We start from the raw sequence: 17,863 nt of genomic DNA on the forward strand, positions 1-17,863 counted from the left end.
CTTTGAAACCGTCCGCTTTTAATGGGGTCAGGAAAATGTTCCCCAAACAGAAATCCTTTCCCCAAAGGGGTTTCTGGATTGAATTAATGTCTGACGTGAGGGAATGCGGATGCTGAGAAGCCGAGACAAAAAAGAAACTCGACAGTCCCTGTCGGAGAAAACTGAATTCTGAAACGCTGTCTCTGATTCTCATTCCACCGATGTTGCCTGACCTTCTCAGTTCCTCCTGCAGTCTCGTGTTTTGTTTTTGACTGAAAGTTCATTTCATCTTTTGCGATGAAACACCTAGACTCGCCGTGTGCAGATATTTAACCCTTTCGAATCACTGTGAAATGATTGGATTCAAACAAACTCTGCGATAATTCACTCTTTCTCTGCTCCACAGGCAGACAGACCTGGGAAGTGAAGCTGTCAGTGTGGTTCTGTATTCGTGGGCGGAGTGGTTAATGCGATGGACTTGAAATCCATTGCGCTTTCCCCACGCAGGTGTGGACCCCGCCGACTACAAAATGAGAAATGTCGCCGAAAAGAAAGGGAGCTTGCTCCCCGGCTTCTTCTTTAAGATTCAAATCAGTGGAGGGGGAAAAATATTTCACTCACATTGGGAGTGGTGGGAAACTGTAACCCACTGCCTGTTCGAGTGGAACAAGCAGATACACGCAGAGCTTCTTTTGAGGCTATGAGCCAAGTGTTTGGAAATGAGACTAGAACAGTGAGGGGCTGGAAATCGTGATCGAAATGAAGCAGGCACCTGAGGACAAGGGTGTTTCCTTTGCCAGTGAAAGATACTGCTTCACAAAGTTGTGACTGTGGAAGGGAAGCAGTGACACTGATTATCTTTGGTTGTTGACCTTGTGACTGTTCCCATTGCTGCGCATGTCCGTGTTAACGTCAGAACTCTGCAGCATGGTGGCGTAAGATACGCAAAGGGCCGGGGCGCAATGGATGACGCATCTGAGTCCACCTAACTGTTTGAAATGCAGCTCACAGCTTCTTCACACACCCCAATTAATCTTTCTCATTGTCCTGAAGCCGGCAAACGGTTTGAATTCCCGATCTGCGGGAATGAGAATCTTCTCATTGTCTCGCGTCAATAAATATCTCTGAGAACATCGGAGTCAAGTCACAGCGTTGTCAGATGAGAGGAAGCTGAAATAACCCCACACGCTGCTGACGGGCACGTTTTACTTTTCCCAACCCACCGCCCCAACCACTGCGGCTCCTGGGAGTGGAAAGGAAACAATCACCAAAACCCAGTCTTGGCTTTGTGAGTCTTCAGAAAATAAGCAAACGTTCATCCCTTCGGATTTTCTATCCTGGGCTGACAGGGATGGGTTTTGTCACTCTTTTGTAGGACATTACAAGTGGAAGTTTTGCAGAAAAGTACCACAATGCAATCTGATTAATCAGGACCTGGATGTTTTCGGTCTTTGAATGTAAGTATTGTGCTCCAGAACATTGGTGTTCACAGTTTATAATACTTATCTTCCCAGTCCCCTGTATCACTTGTCGAAAATGTTTAATTTGCGTCTTGTAATCCTTTCACTGTCTGCTAAAGAGGCAAGTGTTTGCGTGTTTTACCTAAGTTATGTTGACCTTGCATACCTCGAGCCTCAAGCTAATTTCACGAGAAACCTTCTCCAGTTCAAAAGCAAACTGTTAGTGATGGCTCTGTTTCTTGTCACGTATCCAATTTCAGATCGATGTTGTTAATGACCCTTTTATTCCTTCAGATCCACGTTCGCTCACAGGGCTAGAACAGAACTGTCACCAAATACATTTACCAATCTACATTCATCCTAACGATTGTCCAGAGACAGTCCAGACAACGTCCTCTTGTTGTAGAGGCCGGGAGATTGACTCTGATGTTCTCGGGGTATGAACTGATCTGAGACATTGAAAGAATTGTCGTTCCTGCACATCAGGAATTCAAACCCCTTCTCTCCTCCGAGCCAATGAGAGAACTCGGGAACAGGCAAAACACTGAAAGGCTGGAAGGGCGACGGCCCCGGAGCACAAAGCTAGTTCCTCGTGACATGGATGTGTCTGCAGACTGTCCCCGGTGTCTCCACAATGAATGTCCCAGGCTTTATTATGTAAAAGTAAAACTGATGGACGACAATTGTAATTCTCGGTGGGGCCGGCTGAATTATGAACTCACTAACAGCCTCCCCTAAGCGATGGTGCAGCCCACACTCGCACGTGCCTCTGTGGCGCAATTGGTTAGCGCGTTCGGCTGTTAACCGAAAGGTTGGTGGTTCGAGCCCACCCAGGGGCGGTGTGTTTGCTGCCCGTTCTTGGCTTTGAAACCGTCCGCTTTTAATGGGGTCAGGAAAATGTTCCCCAAACAGAAATCCTTTCCCCAAAGGGGTTTCTGGATTGAATTAATGTCTGACGTGAGGGAATGCGGATGCTGAGAAGCCGAGACAAAAAAGAAACTCGACAGTCCCTGTCGGAGAAAACTGAATTCTGAAACGCTGTCTCTGATTCTCATTCCACCGATGTTGCCTGACCTTCTCAGTTCCTCCTGCAGTCTCGTGTTTTGTTTTTGACTGAAAGTTCATTTCATCTTTTGCGATGAAACACCTAGACTCGCCGTGTGCAGATATTTAACCCTTTCGAATCACTGTGAAATGATTGGATTCAAACAAACTCTGCGATAATTCACTCTTTCTCTGCTCCACAGGCAGACAGACCTGGGAAGTGAAGCTGTCAGTGTGGTTCTGTATTCGTGGGCGGAGTGGTTAATGCGATGGACTTGAAATCCATTGCGCTTTCCCCACGCAGGTGTGGACCCCGCCGACTACAAAATGAGAAATGTCGCCGAAAAGAAAGGGAGCTTGCTCCCCGGCTTCTTCTTTAAGATTCAAATCAGTGGAGGGGGAAAAATATTTCACTCACATTGGGAGTGGTGGGAAACTGTAACCCACTGCCTGTTCGAGTGGAACAAGCAGATACACGCAGAGCTTCTTTTGAGGCTATGAGCCAAGTGTTTGGAAATGAGACTAGAACAGTGAGGGGCTGGAAATCGTGATCGAAATGAAGCAGGCACCTGAGGACAAGGGTGTTTCCTTTGCCAGTGAAAGATACTGCTTCACAAAGTTGTGACTGTGGAAGGGAAGCAGTGACACTGATTATCTTTGGTTGTTGACCTTGTGACTGTTCCCATTGCTGCGCATGTCCGTGTTAACGTCAGAACTCTGCAGCATGGTGGCGTAAGATACGCAAAGGGCCGGGGCGCAATGGATGACGCATCTGAGTCCACCTAACTGTTTGAAATGCAGCTCACAGCTTCTTCACACACCCCAATTAATCTTTCTCATTGTCCTGAAGCCGGCAAACGGTTTGAATTCCCGATCTGCGGGAATGAGAATCTTCTCATTGTCTCGCGTCAATAAATATCTCTGAGAACATCGGAGTCAAGTCACAGCGTTGTCAGATGAGAGGAAGCTGAAATAACCCCACACGCTGCTGACGGGCACGTTTTACTTTTCCCAACCCACCGCCCCAACCACTGCGGCTCCTGGGAGTGGAAAGGAAACAATCACCAAAACCCAGTCTTGGCTTTGTGAGTCTTCAGAAAATAAGCAAACGTTCATCCCTTCGGATTTTCTATCCTGGGCTGACAGGGATGGGTTTTGTCACTCTTTTGTAGGACATTACAAGTGGAAGTTTTGCAGAAAAGTACCACAATGCAATCTGATTAATCAGGACCTGGATGTTTTCGGTCTTTGAATGTAAGTATTGTGCTCCAGAACATTGGTGTTCACAGTTTATAATACTTATCTTCCCAGTCCCCTGTATCACTTGTCGAAAATGTTTAATTTGCGTCTTGTAATCCTTTCACTGTCTGCTAAAGAGGCAAGTGTTTGCGTGTTTTACCTAAGTTATGTTGACCTTGCATACCTCGAGCCTCAAGCTAATTTCACGAGAAACCTTCTCCAGTTCAAAAGCAAACTGTTAGTGATGGCTCTGTTTCTTGTCACGTATCCAATTTCAGATCGATGTTGTTAATGACCCTTTTATTCCTTCAGATCCACGTTTCGCTCACAGGGCTAGAACAGAACTGTCACCAAATACATTTACCAATCTACATTCATCCTAACGATTGTCCAGAGACAGTCCAGACAACGTCCTCTTGTTGTAGAGGCCGGGAGATTGACTCTGATGTTCTCGGGGTATGAACTGATCTGAGACATTGAAAGAATTGTCGTTCCTGCACATCAGGAATTCAAACCCCTTCTCTCCTCCGAGCCAATGAGAGAACTCGGGAACAGGCAAAACACTGAAAGGCTGGAAGGGCGACGGCCCCGGAGCACAAAGCTAGTTCCTCGTGACATGGATGTGTCTGCAGACTGTCCCCGGTGTCTCCACAATGAATGTCCCAGGCTTTATTATGTAAAAGTAAAACTGATGGACGACAATTGTAATTCTCGGTGGGGCCGGCTGAATTATGAACTCACTAACAGCCTCCCCTAAGCGATGGTGCAGCCCACACTCGCACGTGCCTCTGTGGCGCAATTGGTTAGCGCGTTCGGCTGTTAACCGAAAGGTTGGTGGTTCGAGCCCACCCAGGGGCGGTGTGTTTGCTGCCCGTTCTTGGCTTTGAAACCGTCCGCTTTTAATGGGGTCAGGAAAATGTTCCCCAAACAGAAATCCTTTCCCCAAAGGGGTTTCTGGATTGAATTAATGTCTGACGTGAGGGAATGCGGATGCTGAGAAGCCGAGACAAAAAAGAAACTCGACAGTCCCTGTCGGAGAAAACTGAATTCTGAAACGCTGTCTCTGATTCTCATTCCACCGATGTTGCCTGACCTTCTCAGTTCCTCCTGCAGTCTCGTGTTTTGTTTTTGACTGAAAGTTCATTTCATCTTTTGCGATGAAACACCTAGACTCGCCGTGTGCAGATATTTAACCCTTTCGAATCACTGTGAAATGATTGGATTCAAACAAACTCTGCGATAATTCACTCTTTCTCTGCTCCACAGGCAGACAGACCTGGGAAGTGAAGCTGTCAGTGTGGTTCTGTATTCGTGGGCGGAGTGGTTAATGCGATGGACTTGAAATCCATTGCGCTTTCCCCACGCAGGTGTGGACCCCGCCGACTACAAAATGAGAAATGTCGCCGAAAAGAAAGGGAGCTTGCTCCCCGGCTTCTTCTTTAAGATTCAAATCAGTGGAGGGGGAAAAATATTTCACTCACATTGGGAGTGGTGGGAAACTGTAACCCACTGCCTGTTCGAGTGGAACAAGCAGATACACGCAGAGCTTCTTTTGAGGCTATGAGCCAAGTGTTTGGAAATGAGACTAGAACAGTGAGGGGCTGGAAATCGTGATCGAAATGAAGCAGGCACCTGAGGACAAGGGTGTTTCCTTTGCCAGTGAAAGATACTGCTTCACAAAGTTGTGACTGTGGAAGGGAAGCAGTGACACTGATTATCTTTGGTTGTTGACCTTGTGACTGTTCCCATTGCTGCGCATGTCCGTGTTAACGTCAGAACTCTGCAGCATGGTGGCGTAAGATACGCAAAGGGCCGGGGCGCAATGGATGACGCATCTGAGTCCACCTAACTGTTTGAAATGCAGCTCACAGCTTCTTCACACACCCCAATTAATCTTTCTCATTGTCCTGAAGCCGGCAAACGGTTTGAATTCCCGATCTGCGGGAATGAGAATCTTCTCATTGTCTCGCGTCAATAAATATCTCTGAGAACATCGGAGTCAAGTCACAGCGTTGTCAGATGAGAGGAAGCTGAAATAACCCCACACGCTGCTGACGGGCACGTTTTACTTTTCCCAACCCACCGCCCCAACCACTGCGGCTCCTGGGAGTGGAAAGGAAACAATCACCAAAACCCAGTCTTGGCTTTGTGAGTCTTCAGAAAATAAGCAAACGTTCATCCCTTCGGATTTTCTATCCTGGGCTGACAGGGATGGGTTTTGTCACTCTTTTGTAGGACATTACAAGTGGAAGTTTTGCAGAAAAGTACCACAATGCAATCTGATTAATCAGGACCTGGATGTTTTCGGTCTTTGAATGTAAGTATTGTGCTCCAGAACATTGGTGTTCACAGTTTATAATACTTATCTTCCCAGTCCCCTGTATCACTTGTCGAAAATGTTTAATTTGCGTCTTGTAATCCTTTCACTGTCTGCTAAAGAGGCAAGTGTTTGCGTGTTTTACCTAAGTTATGTTGACCTTGCATACCTCGAGCCTCAAGCTAATTTCACGAGAAACCTTCTCCAGTTCAAAAGCAAACTGTTAGTGATGGCTCTGTTTCTTGTCACGTATCCAATTTCAGATCGATGTTGTTAATGACCCTTTTATTCCTTCAGATCCACGTTTCGCTCACAGGGCTAGAACAGAACTGTCACCAAATACATTTACCAATCTACATTCATCCTAACGATTGTCCAGAGACAGTCCAGACAACGTCCTCTTGTTGTAGAGGCCGGGAGATTGACTCTGATGTTCTCGGGGTATGAACTGATCTGAGACATTGAAAGAATTGTCGTTCCTGCACATCAGGAATTCAAACCCCTTCTCTCCTCCGAGCCAATGAGAGAACTCGGGAACAGGCAAAACACTGAAAGGCTGGAAGGGCGACGGCCCCGGAGCACAAAGCTAGTTCCTCGTGACATGGATGTGTCTGCAGACTGTCCCCGGTGTCTCCACAATGAATGTCCCAGGCTTTATTATGTAAAAGTAAAACTGATGGACGACAATTGTAATTCTCGGTGGGGCCGGCTGAATTATGAACTCACTAACAGCCTCCCCTAAGCGATGGTGCAGCCCACACTCGCACGTGCCTCTGTGGCGCAATTGGTTAGCGCGTTCGGCTGTTAACCGAAAGGTTGGTGGTTCGAGCCCACCCAGGGGCGGTGTGTTTGCTGCCCGTTCTTGGCTTTGAAACCGTCCGCTTTTAATGGGGTCAGGAAAATGTTCCCCAAACAGAAATCCTTTCCCCAAAGGGGTTTCTGGATTGAATTAATGTCTGACGTGAGGGAATGCGGATGCTGAGAAGCCGAGACAAAAAAGAAACTCGACAGTCCCTGTCGGAGAAAACTGAATTCTGAAACGCTGTCTCTGATTCTCATTCCACCGATGTTGCCTGACCTTCTCAGTTCCTCCTGCAGTCTCGTGTTTTGTTTTTGACTGAAAGTTCATTTCATCTTTTGCGATGAAACACCTAGACTCGCCGTGTGCAGATATTTAACCCTTTCGAATCACTGTGAAATGATTGGATTCAAACAAACTCTGCGATAATTCACTCTTTCTCTGCTCCACAGGCAGACAGACCTGGGAAGTGAAGCTGTCAGTGTGGTTCTGTATTCGTGGGCGGAGTGGTTAATGCGATGGACTTGAAATCCATTGCGCTTTCCCCACGCAGGTGTGGACCCCGCCGACTACAAAATGAGAAATGTCGCCGAAAAGAAAGGGAGCTTGCTCCCCGGCTTCTTCTTTAAGATTCAAATCAGTGGAGGGGGAAAAATATTTCACTCACATTGGGAGTGGTGGGAAACTGTAACCCACTGCCTGTTCGAGTGGAACAAGCAGATACACGCAGAGCTTCTTTTGAGGCTATGAGCCAAGTGTTTGGAAATGAGACTAGAACAGTGAGGGGCTGGAAATCGTGATCGAAATGAAGCAGGCACCTGAGGACAAGGGTGTTTCCTTTGCCAGTGAAAGATACTGCTTCACAAAGTTGTGACTGTGGAAGGGAAGCAGTGACACTGATTATCTTTGGTTGTTGACCTTGTGACTGTTCCCATTGCTGCGCATGTCCGTGTTAACGTCAGAACTCTGCAGCATGGTGGCGTAAGATACGCAAAGGGCCGGGGCGCAATGGATGACGCATCTGAGTCCACCTAACTGTTTGAAATGCAGCTCACAGCTTCTTCACACACCCCAATTAATCTTTCTCATTGTCCTGAAGCCGGCAAACGGTTTGAATTCCCGATCTGCGGGAATGAGAATCTTCTCATTGTCTCGCGTCAATAAATATCTCTGAGAACATCGGAGTCAAGTCACAGCGTTGTCAGATGAGAGGAAGCTGAAATAACCCCACACGCTGCTGACGGGCACGTTTTACTTTTCCCAACCCACCGCCCCAACCACTGCGGCTCCTGGGAGTGGAAAGGAAACAATCACCAAAACCCAGTCTTGGCTTTGTGAGTCTTCAGAAAATAAGCAAACGTTCATCCCTTCGGATTTTCTATCCTGGGCTGACAGGGATGGGTTTTGTCACTCTTTTGTAGGACATTACAAGTGGAAGTTTTGCAGAAAAGTACCACAATGCAATCTGATTAATCAGGACCTGGATGTTTTCGGTCTTTGAATGTAAGTATTGTGCTCCAGAACATTGGTGTTCACAGTTTATAATACTTATCTTCCCAGTCCCCTGTATCACTTGTCGAAAATGTTTAATTTGCGTCTTGTAATCCTTTCACTGTCTGCTAAAGAGGCAAGTGTTTGCGTGTTTTACCTAAGTTATGTTGACCTTGCATACCTCGAGCCTCAAGCTAATTTCACGAGAAACCTTCTCCAGTTCAAAAGCAAACTGTTAGTGATGGCTCTGTTTCTTGTCACGTATCCAATTTCAGATCGATGTTGTTAATGACCCTTTTATTCCTTCAGATCCACGTTTCGCTCACAGGGCTAGAACAGAACTGTCACCAAATACATTTACCAATCTACATTCATCCTAACGATTGTCCAGAGACAGTCCAGACAACGTCCTCTTGTTGTAGAGGCCGGGAGATTGACTCTGATGTTCTCGGGGTATGAACTGATCTGAGACATTGAAAGAATTGTCGTTCCTGCACATCAGGAATTCAAACCCCTTCTCTCCTCCGAGCCAATGAGAGAACTCGGGAACAGGCAAAACACTGAAAGGCTGGAAGGGCGACGGCCCCGGAGCACAAAGCTAGTTCCTCGTGACATGGATGTGTCTGCAGACTGTCCCCGGTGTCTCCACAATGAATGTCCCAGGCTTTATTATGTAAAAGTAAAACTGATGGACGACAATTGTAATTCTCGGTGGGGCCGGCTGAATTATGAACTCACTAACAGCCTCCCCTAAGCGATGGTGCAGCCCACACTCGCACGTGCCTCTGTGGCGCAATTGGTTAGCGCGTTCGGCTGTTAACCGAAAGGTTGGTGGTTCGAGCCCACCCAGGGGCGGTGTGTTTGCTGCCCGTTCTTGGCTTTGAAACCGTCCGCTTTTAATGGGGTCAGGAAAATGTTCCCCAAACAGAAATCCTTTCCCCAAAGGGGTTTCTGGATTGAATTAATGTCTGACGTGAGGGAATGCGGATGCTGAGAAGCCGAGACAAAAAAGAAACTCGACAGTCCCTGTCGGAGAAAACTGAATTCTGAAACGCTGTCTCTGATTCTCATTCCACCGATGTTGCCTGACCTTCTCAGTTCCTCCTGCAGTCTCGTGTTTTGTTTTTGACTGAAAGTTCATTTCATCTTTTGCGATGAAACACCTAGACTCGCCGTGTGCAGATATTTAACCCTTTCGAATCACTGTGAAATGATTGGATTCAAACAAACTCTGCGATAATTCACTCTTTCTCTGCTCCACAGGCAGACAGACCTGGGAAGTGAAGCTGTCAGTGTGGTTCTGTATTCGTGGGCGGAGTGGTTAATGCGATGGACTTGAAATCCATTGCGCTTTCCCCACGCAGGTGTGGACCCCGCCGACTACAAAATGAGAAATGTCGCCGAAAAGAAAGGGAGCTTGCTCCCCGGCTTCTTCTTTAAGATTCAAATCAGTGGAGGGGGAAAAATATTTCACTCACATTGGGAGTGGTGGGAAACTGTAACCCACTGCCTGTTCGAGTGGAACAAGCAGATACACGCAGAGCTTCTTTTGAGGCTATGAGCCAAGTGTTTGGAAATGAGACTAGAACAGTGAGGGGCTGGAAATCGTGATCGAAATGAAGCAGGCACCTGAGGACAAGGGTGTTTCCTTTGCCAGTGAAAGATACTGCTTCACAAAGTTGTGACTGTGGAAGGGAAGCAGTGACACTGATTATCTTTGGTTGTTGACCTTGTGACTGTTCCCATTGCTGCGCATGTCCGTGTTAACGTCAGAACTCTGCAGCATGGTGGCGTAAGATACGCAAAGGGCCGGGGCGCAATGGATGACGCATCTGAGTCCACCTAACTGTTTGAAATGCAGCTCACAGCTTCTTCACACACCCCAATTAATCTTTCTCATTGTCCTGAAGCCGGCAAACGGTTTGAATTCCCGATCTGCGGGAATGAGAATCTTCTCATTGTCTCGCGTCAATAAATATCTCTGAGAACATCGGAGTCAAGTCACAGCGTTGTCAGATGAGAGGAAGCTGAAATAACCCCACACGCTGCTGACGGGCACGTTTTACTTTTCCCAACCCACCGCCCCAACCACTGCGGCTCCTGGGAGTGGAAAGGAAACAATCACCAAAACCCAGTCTTGGCTTTGTGAGTCTTCAGAAAATAAGCAAACGTTCATCCCTTCGGATTTTCTATCCTGGGCTGACAGGGATGGGTTTTGTCACTCTTTTGTAGGACATTACAAGTGGAAGTTTTGCAGAAAAGTACCACAATGCAATCTGATTAATCAGGACCTGGATGTTTTCGGTCTTTGAATGTAAGTATTGTGCTCCAGAACATTGGTGTTCACAGTTTATAATACTTATCTTCCCAGTCCCCTGTATCACTTGTCGAAAATGTTTAATTTGCGTCTTGTAATCCTTTCACTGTCTGCTAAAGAGGCAAGTGTTTGCGTGTTTTACCTAAGTTATGTTGACCTTGCATACCTCGAGCCTCAAGCTAATTTCACGAGAAACCTTCTCCAGTTCAAAAGCAAACTGTTAGTGATGGCTCTGTTTCTTGTCACGTATCCAATTTCAGATCGATGTTGTTAATGACCCTTTTATTCCTTCAGATCCACGTTTCGCTAGATCCACAGGGCTAGAACAGAACTGTCACCAAATACATTTACCAATCTACATTCATCCTAACGATTGTCCAGAGACAGTCCAGACAACGTCCTCTTGTTGTAGAGGCCGGGAGATTGACTCTGATGTTCTCGGGGTATGAACTGATCTGAGACATTGAAAGAATTGTCGTTCCTGCACATCAGGAATTCAAACCCCTTCTCTCCTCCGAGCCAATGAGAGAACTCGGGAACAGGCAAAACACTGAAAGGCTGGAAGGGCGACGGCCCCGGAGCACAAAGCTAGTTCCTCGTGACATGGATGTGTCTGCAGACTGTCCCCGGTGTCTCCACAATGAATGTCCCAGGCTTTATTATGTAAAAGTAAAACTGATGGACGACAATTGTAATTCTCGGTGGGGCCGGCTGAATTATGAACTCACTAACAGCCTCCCCTAAGCGATGGTGCAGCCCACACTCGCACGTGCCTCTGTGGCGCAATTGGTTAGCGCGTTCGGCTGTTAACCGAAAGGTTGGTGGTTCGAGCCCACCCAGGGGCGGTGTGTTTGCTGCCCGTTCTTGGCTTTGAAACCGTCCGCTTTTAATGGGGTCAGGAAAATGTTCCCCAAACAGAAATCCTTTCCCCAAAGGGGTTTCTGGATTGAATTAATGTCTGACGTGAGGGAATGCGGATGCTGAGAAGCCGAGACAAAAAAGAAACTCGACAGTCCCTGTCGGAGAAAACTGAATTCTGAAACGCTGTCTCTGATTCTCATTCCACCGATGTTGCCTGACCTTCTCAGTTCCTCCTGCAGTCTCGTGTTTTGTTTTTGACTGAAAGTTCATTTCATCTTTTGCGATGAAACACCTAGACTCGCCGTGTGCAGATATTTAACCCTTTCGAATCACTGTGAAATGATTGGATTCAAACAAACTCTGCGATAATTCACTCTTTCTCTGCTCCACAGGCAGACAGACCTGGGAAGTGAAGCTGTCAGTGTGGTTCTGTATTCGTGGGCGGAGTGGTTAATGCGATGGACTTGAAATCCATTGCGCTTTCCCCACGCAGGTGTGGACCCCGCCGACTACAAAATGAGAAATGTCGCCGAAAAGAAAGGGAGCTTGCTCCCCGGCTTCTTCTTTAAGATTCAAATCAGTGGAGGGGGAAAAATATTTCACTCACATTGGGAGTGGTGGGAAACTGTAACCCACTGCCTGTTCGAGTGGAACAAGCAGATACACGCAGAGCTTCTTTTGAGGCTATGAGCCAAGTGTTTGGAAATGAGACTAGAACAGTGAGGGGCTGGAAATCGTGATCGAAATGAAGCAGGCACCTGAGGACAAGGGTGTTTCCTTTGCCAGTGAAAGATACTGCTTCACAAAGTTGTGACTGTGGAAGGGAAGCAGTGACACTGATTATCTTTGGTTGTTGACCTTGTGACTGTTCCCATTGCTGCGCATGTCCGTGTTAACGTCAGAACTCTGCAGCATGGTGGCGTAAGATACGCAAAGGGCCGGGGCGCAATGGATGACGCATCTGAGTCCACCTAACTGTTTGAAATGCAGCTCACAGCTTCTTCACACACCCCAATTAATCTTTCTCATTGTCCTGAAGCCGGCAAACGGTTTGAATTCCCGATCTGCGGGAATGAGAATCTTCTCATTGTCTCGCGTCAATAAATATCTCTGAGAACATCGGAGTCAAGTCACAGCGTTGTCAGATGAGAGGAAGCTGAAATAACCCCACACGCTGCTGACGGGCACGTTTTACTTTTCCCAACCCACCGCCCCAACCACTGCGGCTCCTGGGAGTGGAAAGGAAACAATCACCAAAACCCAGTCTTGGCTTTGTGAGTCTTCAGAAAATAAGCAAACGTTCATCCCTTCGGATTTTCTATCCTGGGCTGACAGGGATGGGTTTTGTCACTCTTTTGTAGGACATTACAAGTGGAAGTTTTGCAGAAAAGTACCACAATGCAATCTGATTAATCAGGACCTGGATGTTTTCGGTCTTTGAATGTAAGTATTGTGCTCCAGAACATTGGTGTTCACAGTTTATAATACTTATCTTCCCAGTCCCCTGTATCACTTGTCGAAAATGTTTAATTTGCGTCTTGTAATCCTTTCACTGTCTGCTAAAGAGGCAAGTGTTTGCGTGTTTTACCTAAGTTATGTTGACCTTGCATACCTCGAGCCTCAAGCTAATTTCACGAGAAACCTTCTCCAGTTCAAAAGCAAACTGTTAGTGATGGCTCTGTTTCTTGTCACGTATCCAATTTCAGATCGATGTTGTTAATGACCCTTTTATTCCTTCAGATCCACGTTTCGCTCACAGGGCTAGAACAGAACTGTCACCAAATACATTTACCAATCTACATTCATCCTAACGATTGTCCAGAGACAGTCCAGACAACGTCCTCTTGTTGTAGAGGCCGGGAGATTGACTCTGATGTTCTCGGGGTATGAACTGATCTGAGACATTGAAAGAATTGTCGTTCCTGCACATCAGGAATTCAAACCCCTTCTCTCCTCCGAGCCAATGAGAGAACTCGGGAACAGGCAAAACACTGAAAGGCTGGAAGGGCGACGGCCCCGGAGCACAAAGCTAGTTCCTCGTGACATGGATGTGTCTGCAGACTGTCCCCGGTGTCTCCACAATGAATGTCCCAGGCTTTATTATGTAAAAGTAAAACTGATGGACGACAATTGTAATTCTCGGTGGGGCCGGCTGAATTATGAACTCACTAACAGCCTCCCCTAAGCGATGGTGCAGCCCACACTCGCACGTGCCTCTGTGGCGCAATTGGTTAGCGCGTTCGGCTGTTAACCGAAAGGTTGGTGGTTCGAGCCCACCCAGGGGCGGTGTGTTTGCTGCCCGTTCTTGGCTTTGAAACCGTCCGCTTTTAATGGGGTCAGGAAAATGTTCCCCAAACAGAAATCCTTTCCCCAAAGGGGTTTCTGGATTGAATTAATGTCTGACGTGAGGGAATGCGGATGCTGAGAAGCCGAGACAAAAAAGAAACTCGACAGTCCCTGTCGGAGAAAACTGAATTCTGAAACGCTGTCTCTGATTCTCATTCCACCGATGTTGCCTGACCTTCTCAGTTCCTCCTGCAGTCTCGTGTTTTGTTTTTGACTGAAAGTTCATTTCATCTTTTGCGATGAAACACCTAGACTCGCCGTGTGCAGATATTTAACCCTTTCGAATCACTGTGAAATGATTGGATTCAAACAAACTCTGCGATAATTCACTCTTTCTCTGCTCCACAGGCAGACAGACCTGGGAAGTGAAGCTGTCAGTGTGGTTCTGTATTCGTGGGCGGAGTGGTTAATGCGATGGACTTGAAATCCATTGCGCTTTCCCCACGCAGGTGTGGACCCCGCCGACTACAAAATGAGAAATGTCGCCGAAAAGAAAGGGAGCTTGCTCCCCGGCTTCTTCTTTAAGATTCAAATCAGTGGAGGGGGAAAAATATTTCACTCACATTGGGAGTGGTGGGAAACTGTAACCCACTGCCTGTTCGAGTGGAACAAGCAGATACACGCAGAGCTTCTTTTGAGGCTATGAGCCAAGTGTTTGGAAATGAGACTAGAACAGTGAGGGGCTGGAAATCGTGATCGAAATGAAGCAGGCACCTGAGGACAAGGGTGTTTCCTTTGCCAGTGAAAGATACTGCTTCACAAAGTTGTGACTGTGGAAGGGAAGCAGTGACACTGATTATCTTTGGTTGTTGACCTTGTGACTGTTCCCATTGCTGCGCATGTCCGTGTTAACGTCAGAACTCTGCAGCATGGTGGCGTAAGATACGCAAAGGGCCGGGGCGCAATGGATGACGCATCTGAGTCCACCTAACTGTTTGAAATGCAGCTCACAGCTTCTTCACACACCCCAATTAATCTTTCTCATTGTCCTGAAGCCGGCAAACGGTTTGAATTCCCGATCTGCGGGAATGAGAATCTTCTCATTGTCTCGCGTCAATAAATATCTCTGAGAACATCGGAGTCAAGTCACAGCGTTGTCAGATGAGAGGAAGCTGAAATAACCCCACACGCTGCTGACGGGCACGTTTTACTTTTCCCAACCCACCGCCCCAACCACTGCGGCTCCTGGGAGTGGAAAGGAAACAATCACCAAAACCCAGTCTTGGCTTTGTGAGTCTTCAGAAAATAAGCAAACGTTCATCCCTTCGGATTTTCTATCCTGGGCTGACAGGGATGGGTTTTGTCACTCTTTTGTAGGACATTACAAGTGGAAGTTTTGCAGAAAAGTACCACAATGCAATCTGATTAATCAGGACCTGGATGTTTTCGGTCTTTGAATGTAAGTATTGTGCTCCAGAACATTGGTGTTCACAGTTTATAATACTTATCTTCCCAGTCCCCTGTATCACTTGTCGAAAATGTTTAATTTGCGTCTTGTAATCCTTTCACTGTCTGCTAAAGAGGCAAGTGTTTGCGTGTTTTACCTAAGTTATGTTGACCTTGCATACCTCGAGCCTCAAGCTAATTTCACGAGAAACCTTCTCCAGTTCAAAAGCAAACTGTTAGTGATGGCTCTGTTTCTTGTCACGTATCCAATTTCAGATCGATGTTGTTAATGACCCTTTTATTCCTTCAGATCCACGTTTCGCTAGATCCACAGGGCTAGAACAGAACTGTCACCAAATACATTTACCAATCTACATTCATCCTAACGATTGTCCAGAGACAGTCCAGACAACGTCCTCTTGTTGTAGAGGCCGGGAGATTGACTCTGATGTTCTCGGGGTATGAACTGATCTGAGACATTGAAAGAATTGTCGTTCCTGCACATCAGGAATTCAAACCCCTTCTCTCCTCCGAGCCAATGAGAGAACTCGGGAACAGGCAAAACACTGAAAGGCTGGAAGGGCGACGGCCCCGGAGCACAAAGCTAGTTCCTCGTGACATGGATGTGTCTGCAGACTGTCCCCGGTGTCTCCACAATGAATGTCCCAGGCTTTATTATGTAAAAGTAAAACTGATGGACGACAATTGTAATTCTCGGTGGGGCCGGCTGAATTATGAACTCACTAACAGCCTCCCCTAAGCGATGGTGCAGCCCACACTCGCACGTGCCTCTGTGGCGCAATTGGTTAGCGCGTTCGGCTGTTAACCGAAAGGTTGGTGGTTCGAGCCCACCCAGGGGCGGTGTGTTTGCTGCCCGTTCTTGGCTTTGAAACCGTCCGCTTTTAATGGGGTCAGGAAAATGTTCCCCAAACAGAAATCCTTTCCCCAAAGGGGTTTCTGGATTGAATTAATGTCTGACGTGAGGGAATGCGGATGCTGAGAAGCCGAGACAAAAAAGAAACTCGACAGTCCCTGTCGGAGAAAACTGAATTCTGAAACGCTGTCTCTGATTCTCATTCCACCGATGTTGCCTGACCTTCTCAGTTCCTCCTGCAGTCTCGTGTTTTGTTTTTGACTGAAAGTTCATTTCATCTTTTGCGATGAAACACCTAGACTCGCCGTGTGCAGATATTTAACCCTTTCGAATCACTGTGAAATGATTGGATTCAAACAAACTCTGCGATAATTCACTCTTTCTCTGCTCCACAGGCAGACAGACCTGGGAAGTGAAGCTGTCAGTGTGGTTCTGTATTCGTGGGCGGAGTGGTTAATGCGATGGACTTGAAATCCATTGCGCTTTCCCCACGCAGGTGTGGACCCCGCCGACTACAAAATGAGAAATGTCGCCGAAAAGAAAGGGAGCTTGCTCCCCGGCTTCTTCTTTAAGATTCAAATCAGTGGAGGGGGAAAAATATTTCACTCACATTGGGAGTGGTGGGAAACTGTAACCCACTGCCTGTTCGAGTGGAACAAGCAGATACACGCAGAGCTTCTTTTGAGGCTATGAGCCAAGTGTTTGGAAATGAGACTAGAACAGTGAGGGGCTGGAAATCGTGATCGAAATGAAGCAGGCACCTGAGGACAAGGGTGTTTCCTTTGCCAGTGAAAGATACTGCTTCACAAAGTTGTGACTGTGGAAGGGAAGCAGTGACACTGATTATCTTTGGTTGTTGACCTTGTGACTGTTCCCATTGCTGCGCATGTCCGTGTTAACGTCAGAACTCTGCAGCATGGTGGCGTAAGATACGCAAAGGGCCGGGGCGCAATGGATGACGCATCTGAGTCCACCTAACTGTTTGAAATGCAGCTCACAGCTTCTTCACACACCCCAATTAATCTTTCTCATTGTCCTGAAGCCGGCAAACGGTTTGAATTCCCGATCTGCGGGAATGAGAATCTTCTCATTGTCTCGCGTCAATAAATATCTCTGAGAACATCGGAGTCAAGTCACAGCGTTGTCAGATGAGAGGAAGCTGAAATAACCCCACACGCTGCTGACGGGCACGTTTTACTTTTCCCAACCCACCGCCCCAACCACTGCGGCTCCTGGGAGTGGAAAGGAAACAATCACCAAAACCCAGTCTTGGCTTTGTGAGTCTTCAGAAAATAAGCAAACGTTCATCCCTTCGGATTTTCTATCCTGGGCTGACAGGGATGGGTTTTGTCACTCTTTTGTAGGACATTACAAGTGGAAGTTTTGCAGAAAAGTACCACAATGCAATCTGATTAATCAGGACCTGGATGTTTTCGGTCTTTGAATGTAAGTATTGTGCTCCAGAACATTGGTGTTCACAGTTTATAATACTTATCTTCCCAGTCCCCTGTATCACTTGTCGAAAATGTTTAATTTGCGTCTTGTAATCCTTTCACTGTCTGCTAAAGAGGCAAGTGTTTGCGTGTTTTACCTAAGTTATGTTGACCTTGCATACCTCGAGCCTCAAGCTAATTTCACGAGAAACCTTCTCCAGTTCAAAAGCAAACTGTTAGTGATGGCTCTGTTTCTTGTCACGTATCCAATTTCAGATCGATGTTGTTAATGACCCTTTTATTCCTTCAGATCCACG

General features: G+C 47.0%; 7 non-coding genes across 7 annotated transcripts; all 7 read left to right on the plus strand.

The window, feature by feature from the left end:
- The first annotated feature begins 2,204 nt into the window (after positions 1 to 2,204).
- Positions 2,205 to 2,278, plus strand: trnan-guu (transfer RNA asparagine (anticodon GUU)). The gene has a single exon. It is a non-coding gene; the product is annotated as a tRNA-Asn (tRNA).
- Positions 2,279 to 4,506: 2,228 nt separating this feature from the next.
- Positions 4,507 to 4,580, plus strand: trnan-guu (transfer RNA asparagine (anticodon GUU)). The gene has a single exon. It is a non-coding gene; the product is annotated as a tRNA-Asn (tRNA).
- A 2,228-nt stretch (positions 4,581 to 6,808) lies between these two features.
- On the plus strand, positions 6,809 to 6,882 carry trnan-guu (transfer RNA asparagine (anticodon GUU)). The gene has a single exon. It is a non-coding gene; the product is annotated as a tRNA-Asn (tRNA).
- Positions 6,883 to 9,110: 2,228 nt separating this feature from the next.
- On the plus strand, positions 9,111 to 9,184 carry trnan-guu (transfer RNA asparagine (anticodon GUU)). Its single transcript has one exon. It is a non-coding gene; the product is annotated as a tRNA-Asn (tRNA).
- Positions 9,185 to 11,417: 2,233 nt separating this feature from the next.
- On the plus strand, positions 11,418 to 11,491 carry trnan-guu (transfer RNA asparagine (anticodon GUU)). The gene has a single exon. It is a non-coding gene; the product is annotated as a tRNA-Asn (tRNA).
- A 2,228-nt stretch (positions 11,492 to 13,719) lies between these two features.
- On the plus strand, positions 13,720 to 13,793 carry trnan-guu (transfer RNA asparagine (anticodon GUU)). The gene has a single exon. It is a non-coding gene; the product is annotated as a tRNA-Asn (tRNA).
- A 2,233-nt stretch (positions 13,794 to 16,026) lies between these two features.
- On the plus strand, positions 16,027 to 16,100 carry trnan-guu (transfer RNA asparagine (anticodon GUU)). Its single transcript has one exon. It is a non-coding gene; the product is annotated as a tRNA-Asn (tRNA).
- The last annotated feature ends 1,763 nt before the right edge of the window (positions 16,101 to 17,863 follow it).

Source organism: Hemiscyllium ocellatum, assembly GCF_020745735.1.
Source record: "Hemiscyllium ocellatum isolate sHemOce1 chromosome 27 unlocalized genomic scaffold, sHemOce1.pat.X.cur. SUPER_27_unloc_27, whole genome shotgun sequence".
Classification (NCBI taxonomy): domain Eukaryota; kingdom Metazoa; phylum Chordata; class Chondrichthyes; order Orectolobiformes; family Hemiscylliidae; genus Hemiscyllium; species Hemiscyllium ocellatum.